The sequence below is a fragment of the Micropterus salmoides genome, unplaced genomic scaffold, assembly GCF_014851395.1.
Source record: "Micropterus salmoides isolate LMB-PRFRI ecotype aquatic unplaced genomic scaffold, ASM1485139v1 Ms_hic_scaffold_21, whole genome shotgun sequence".
Classification (NCBI taxonomy): domain Eukaryota; kingdom Metazoa; phylum Chordata; class Actinopteri; order Centrarchiformes; family Centrarchidae; genus Micropterus; species Micropterus salmoides.
In genome coordinates, this window is record NW_024041262.1 from 20,191,195 (window position 1) to 20,198,241 (window position 7,047).

The 7,047-nt window shown below is 39.5% G+C and overlaps 1 long non-coding RNA gene across 1 annotated transcript; it reads right to left on the bottom strand.

The window, feature by feature from the left end:
• Positions 1–400: 400 nt before the first annotated feature.
• Positions 401–2,459, bottom strand: LOC119916107. Its single transcript, XR_005447072.1, has 2 exons — positions 2,298–2,459; positions 401–1,138 (listed from the first exon to the last, which is right to left on the bottom strand). It is a non-coding gene; the product is annotated as an uncharacterized LOC119916107 (long non-coding RNA).
• Between the last annotated feature and the right edge of the window lie 4,588 nt (positions 2,460–7,047).

The window sequence follows — 7,047 nt, forward strand, 5'->3', positions numbered from 1 at the left end:
CTGGTGTACTGAGCAACAGACGTCAAACAGGTCGGCCAAAGAAAACAACAGTAGTTAATGACAGAAATATCGTGAGAGCTGTGAAGAAACCCCCCAAAACATAAGTAAGTGACATCACCAACGACCTCCACAGTGCAGGAATGAAGGTATCACAATCCACTGTTGGAAGAAGACTCAGAGAGCAGAAATATAGAGGCCACACCACAAGATGCAAACCACTCATCAGCAGAAAGAATCGGAAGGCCAGATTGAAATTTGCAAAGAAATACAGAGATGAGCTGCAAAAGTTCTGGAACACGATCTTATGGACTGATGAGACCAAGATTGATCTCTACCAAAGTGATGGAAAGGCCAAAGTGTGGAGAAAGAAATTCTTCACAAATGAAGAATGCAACAGTATTTCAAGTATTTCATGTTGCCCTTTAATCCTTGTCATACAATATTTGCAAATGGATGGAGTTTAACTCACAACATTGGTTAGTCCCGTAAAATAAAATAAAAAAGATGAAGTACACATAGCCAAACATATGTGGATTTCCAATCAAAGACACTAGAGGACCCTGGGCTAAAATGTGTTGTGGGCCCTTACTGACCCCCCCTCTGGGGGCCCCCTTTAATAGCATATCTTCACAATGGTGTCCAATCACTAAAGCCACATTTATCATATTCATTGTACACATAAAAATTAAATTTTTGATGTTCACTCGAAGTCTCTCCTGACACAATATATGTCACACAAATCCAAAAATAAAATAATAAAGGCCTACATTTTCGCTCTGGGCCCTTCTGAAAGACTGGCACTCAAGAGTGGTTAATAATGTAGGCACTGCCGAAAGGCTTCATTTAGTAATTTTAGTTTAGTGGTCATTGGTTCTAATAAAATGAGTAACGCCTGCAAATAAGTCCAAATCACAACTTTTTTTCATCCTGGTCCTTCCACTTCCTGGGCACCATCACCACCCAGGACCTCAAGTGGGAGCTGAACATCAGCAGATGTGGATGTACTTCCCGGGGCAGCTGAGCTGACAATGATGGTCCTGCTAAGGACAAGGGCAGACTGCTGCGTATCGTTCAGCCTGCTGAGAAGATGATTGGCTGCATTCTTCAATCCCTCCAGGACCCGTACACCTCCTGGACTCTGTGGTGAACCAGAAAGCTTGTGACTGCTGTCCATAAGGACCAAAACCTTGCGCCACAAGAACAGCTTCTTTCCGTCTGCAGCTGGCCTCATCAACAAGGCCTCGGACACCCACTGACACTAACTCTCATACTTTATACTCATAATGTAAATTTGCACATGTAAATAATTTGTATATCCCTGTACAAACATAATTTAAACATAATATAACAGCCACATTGTATATCCTTAATCGTTTTCTTATTATTGTTAATTTTATATTTATAATTTTTGACCTGCAGTACTTGCTTTATCTTACCTACATTATGTACCTACTATGTTTCTTGTTATGTACCAAAATACCAAAGCAAATTTCTTGTATGTGTAAATTTACCTGACAATAAAGCAGATTCTGATTCTGATTCTAATTCTAGTTTGGAGTGGTTTGCATTCCAAACTAAACCCTACTATTTTGAGACTCCGCTGATTTCCAATAGCCTACATTTGATTTGCATATAACTTTTAAAGCATACAGTGTTAAAAACAAAAACATACTGTTGTATAAAATCTCAGTGTAATCAGCAGCAGTGATTAAAGATTTCCCTAAGCTAGAAGTAATGGGCTCAAACCATGGAAAATGTCCACGGACCAAAAGTACACAAATTTTTGTTGCAGCAGCACAACATGATTGTAATTAGCCTTGGTGCAAATATTTTTCTTGTGGCCCCCAGACCCAAAAACACATTTTTGTACACACAGGCATACGCAATTTTACGCAATTGCAAACCTGCAGTCTTTGATCAGCACCACGGACAGCAGCCGAAGTGCCATTAGCAAATCCCTGACTCAAACCACCACAGTCGGCCGTCTCCGACAGTATGAATGAATGGATGACAGCATTTGATCACAATCCACGTGTCAATTGTCGCTGTCCCTTGTGGGCCCTTGTAAACAGCTGGGCACTGGTGGTACTTACGTCACTGGTTTGTTGACATACTTTTGGCCACATACTGCCATGTATGTACACAAAGTATTTGACCAAGGCTTGTCCTCTACTCATGCAGGTCTTCTGTTTGGTGTTCTGCTTCCAGCAGAGTACTAGACCTGAGCCATGTCAACTTTGGTTATGTTATTGTTGATCAGAAATTGATGTTATTCAGTCATGAACCAGTGGAATTACCTTGGATTGGGAAGCCCAGTTTCCTGGCTGTCGTAGCAACAATGCTGTTTGCTGCATCCACACTTGCGAGTGACATGTCATCTTTCAACTTCACTCACGCAGTTGTCGCCTGGTTGAAGTGGTGATGGCCAAAAAATGGAGGTCAGATCACACAGGGTCATTATCTGCAAAGGCACATTAGATGATTATCTCTGCAGCTGTTCTTTATGGGTCACTGCAGGCTGCTGTTAAAGCTGTCAGTCAGAGAGGAATAAGTCAGCTTCTCCCTGCAGTTAGGGCTCATCCACAATATGGACACCCACACACTAGTAAATGTCATCACACTGCCTGAATGCAAAAATGAAAATACAGGCTAAAAACAAAAACCCATCAATAAACCCTCCACAACAATGAAGCCCACTCTTTTGGTATGCATAGGCATTTTGACCAATAATATACACTTTAGGTTTAAGTGTTTGTTGAATACCAACTCCCTGTCCATTTGAATGTCACATAATGACAGGAGGGAATTCAGGAGGAGTCCAGTCAAGGTCAGATGAGAAGCAGAGGGAAGAGTCAGAAGAAACTATAGGGAGTGTATAATCACTAGCAAGGCATTGTGTCTGCTTCTACAACTTCATCAGTCCAGCCCCTAATTAAGACTAATTAGTAGGCACTGGGGAAACAGGCAGGCTCAAAAAACTTAATTAATGTGAGGACCCGTTATGTCTGGGCAGAACAACTTCCTCAGCACCTGCTTAGCATAAGATAGCACATTAACCTACCAATGCTTGTAGGTCTCCAGACAGTCCACAGACATCCAGCAGAATATTAGTAGTGGGGGGGACAATAAACTAAACTAAAATTTCACAAGAGCAATTTTTGAGGGGGACACAAATAATACAGCCAAAATTGTACTTGTAGGCCTATAGGATATGTGTACAGAGAGAGAAGTCTTACTAATAGTTTTCTGGCCAACAACACAAAGCAATAGTTGTTTAAATATGACTTAAGTTCTTAGGTTCACCACGCGGCCATATTATCCTAAATAACTTGCGTCCTGTATGGGCTACATAGTAATTTAGGTTTCTTCTGGGAAGGAGGACGTCTCTGGACACACACATACACACACATATATATATATATGTGTGTGTGTGTGTGTGTGTGTGTGTGTGTGTGTGTGTATGTATATTTGATATTTAAGGGCAGCAGGACAACTGCTCTACCACTTAACATCATCATGCGCACAACCCAAAACAACGGTGGATCTATACGGTATCAGCCTGATGTCGGTTCACACACAGGATTATCGCTGTAGTAAGAGATACAAAGATTACATTTTTCATGGCTGATTCCAGTTACTGATTTTTTAAGATCTGACCTGCCGATTCTAATTTGTCTGATTATTTTGATGATTTATTTCTAAGATCTATAACTGACAGCATACACAAACATTTGTGTAACTATTTATTGTAAAAATCTATTTTTATTAGGATCCCCATCAGCACTAGTATAAATGTTAGCTATTCTCACTGGCCTCAATTGTATGGTCATAATGAAACACCATTTTAATTCTGCATAATTCTCCAATTTATTTTTGTGTTTAATCACAAACTACAATAATCTGCTCACCTTTCTTTTCCCCTCAGACACACAAGTAAGTAAGTAAAGTTAGTTTGTATAGCACCTTTCACAGATAAAAATCACAAAGTGCTTTACGGTAAAATGTAATACAACAAAGTAAAATACAATGTATAAGAAAATTTAAATACAGATGGAAAACACAAACACAAAAACCATAAACATAAAATGTCTAACTAAAAGCCTGCTTGAATAGCAGCATCTTCAGTTGCTTTTTAAAAGAATCAACAGAATTCACACAATGTAGAAAGGAAGGCAAAGCATTCCACAGACTAGGTGCCACTGCTTGGAATGAACATCCCCTCTGGTTTTAAAATGAGTGTAGGGAACCACTAACAACCTCTGACCTGATGACCTCAAATTATGGGTCGGGTATGAAGCTGTATCAACTCAGAGATGTAGGGAGGAACTTGACCGTGCAGGGCTCTAAGTAAGAACCAGGATTTTAAATTGAATTCTATACTACTATACAAGCACACACCTCACCTGTCTGTCTCTCTCCGTCTGCTCTGACTTTATCTGTCAGCAGTTTTATTTAAAAGAACTCGCGTTTCTTCCTTTTCACCCGCAATTCCGTTTTCAAAGCAGCAGATGAGCCGCGTGTGGAGGAGGCTTGTTGTTAATTACCGATAGAGACCCACCGTGGTCTGAATGACATCGTCACCAACAGCTGTGTTCACTGTGTATTTACCTGCTCCCTGCTTTACAATATCCACAGCGTCACTTTCTGTGTGTTTCTCTGCTGATGTAGTGAGCCTTGCATCTTCTTCACTCTCGTGAATAACTTCCACACACCTAAGACATGTTTCAACCTGTGTGTGTGTGGCTGTGACATGATGTTACTGTCTGTGCACACATGTGAAACAACGCCGCAGTGCAGCCTGTTTGTAACATTCAATGTCACCGGCAGAAAATTGGATATTTGACACTGCTCAACCCCCGGTCACTAGTCAGAGCCGAGTAAGTGAAAATAAACGGTCTATATTCAGTCCAGCTGATCAATCTGCGCATCTCTAGCTGTAGAAGATGAGTTCCAGTCCAATAAGATGTTAAACAAGCCACCAAATAAGCTAGGTAATGTTATAATAACAGTGTGGGCTCATAGAAAAATAATCGGTTATCATAACTTTTTGTCATGATTAATTTATAAATGACTCATCTGTCTTAAAGACAAAAGAATCAGTTCATCCAATGTTTAAAGTGCATAAAACAGCCCTGCAGCCTGCTTAAGATTACTGGAGCTCGGATTTGGATTTGAACTGGTTTTCTGCTATTGGATTCCTGTGAGAGGGAAAGCAGACAGTGGACCAAACCACTGTGAGGCAAGAGAAGGGGGGACTCAACATGTTTCTAAACTTAAAAAGCACTTTAATTGCTGTGTTTGCGTTTTTATTGTTTTACTATTTACAATTGTTTTAAGTATATATCATTATATTATGTGATGGATTTTGATGGGGGGGACCCCTTAGATAGGGTGGGACATGTGCCCCCCGTGATTTTGCCTATGGTTGAAACCTTTGTTTAGCAGTGAAATCTGAACTGATCATGCCACAGCCAAATTGATCAGTTGATAAATGGCTTGTTCTATCCATAGCAATAACCTCAGCTATTATGAGCAAGAACACCCTTGTCACCTCCAGTCCTGCATTTCATGGATTATTAAAGTAACGTTTTAAGAAATATTGTTGCAATTGCAGTGTATCAAAAAACATTTGCTTTTCTGTCACTTTGTCTTGCTCGCCAGCATGATAAATAATTAGTTGCCCCTGTGATTCTCAGAGTATGGAGGTGTCAGTAGAAGGTGTTTGTGCCTTTGTGTATGCATACACATTGTTAATGAGCACACATTTATTGTGCTGCCATATGTAGATTTTGACAATGAAGAGAACAACAAAATCAGGTGGAGAGAGTTGCAGTTCTTTATTCTTTCGTTAGGGCCTGAGCATGAAACATGCAAAAAACCTATTGAAATGAAAGGATTGATTTCTTCTCCCAAATGAATCACAATTTTGATGGCCTAAAGGTGCTCAAAAACTCACAAAATTTTGCACACACGTCAGAGGTGGCAAAAATTTACAAAAAAAATGTCATATGGGTGTCGTGCATGGGCATGTCAAAATGGCTCGCTAGCTACAGAGCAGCCCCTACGACCCATTTCATGACATTCACACTGTTTTTGGGGCAGATGTGATACACCTGCCACATAAAAAAAAGCCTCTAGGAGCAATGCCCTAAACCCAACAGGAAGTCAGCCATTTTGAATTTGATGGGCATATTTGGTGATTTACAGGCTCTGTACTCTAACAAACTCCTCCTAGAGAATTAATCAGATGGTCTTAAAATTTTTGCAGTGCAATATAAAAACTTTTCGTTGAAGGGCGAAAAAAGCCCCAAGACATTGATGATTCTATATTGTGAAGTCTGTGAGTTTTTGTTTAATGGTGTGTCCATGGTGTGACACTTTTACGGTGTTGTCCACAGTTTATGTACTCGTAGATAATGTGTAATTAGTGGGTGTTCTCTAGTACCATAGAGGGACACAGGAAGTGACATTAAATTCCTTAGTGCAGCGTCCAAAACGTGTGAAAATTCAAAGCCGCATCAACAGATCAAATTAGCAGAGTTGTTTAATCTCTATTTGGTTGTGACAAAAGTGATGTGAATGATAAAAGCATTTTTAAATGTAGTAATTATGATTTTGACAAACTAAAGCCACCCTCGCTGAGACTTTATCCATTATGCACACGCAAACGTAACTTCTTCATCCCTTATCCCATAACTAAATGCCACTTTTATCTTTGTCTCCACTGCATCTTGGAGGGAAATATTGTGTTTTTTACTCAAGTACATTTATCTAACAGCTTTAATACTAATTACTTTACAAATTTGAATTTTTACATTCAAAACATATAAAGAGTGTTTAAAATATGATGCTCATGTAAAACATTTCATGGTTCCAGCAGTGAAAATGTGCTACTCTTCCTAAATATTTTAATAATTGTAATTTATTTCTAATAATTTTGAGATTTGGACTGTTGGTTGGTCAAAACATATATTGTAAAGGTGTCACTTTTGGCTCTGGAAAATTGTGATGGCATTTCTGACTATTTTCCGATTTGTTTTTTCAAAC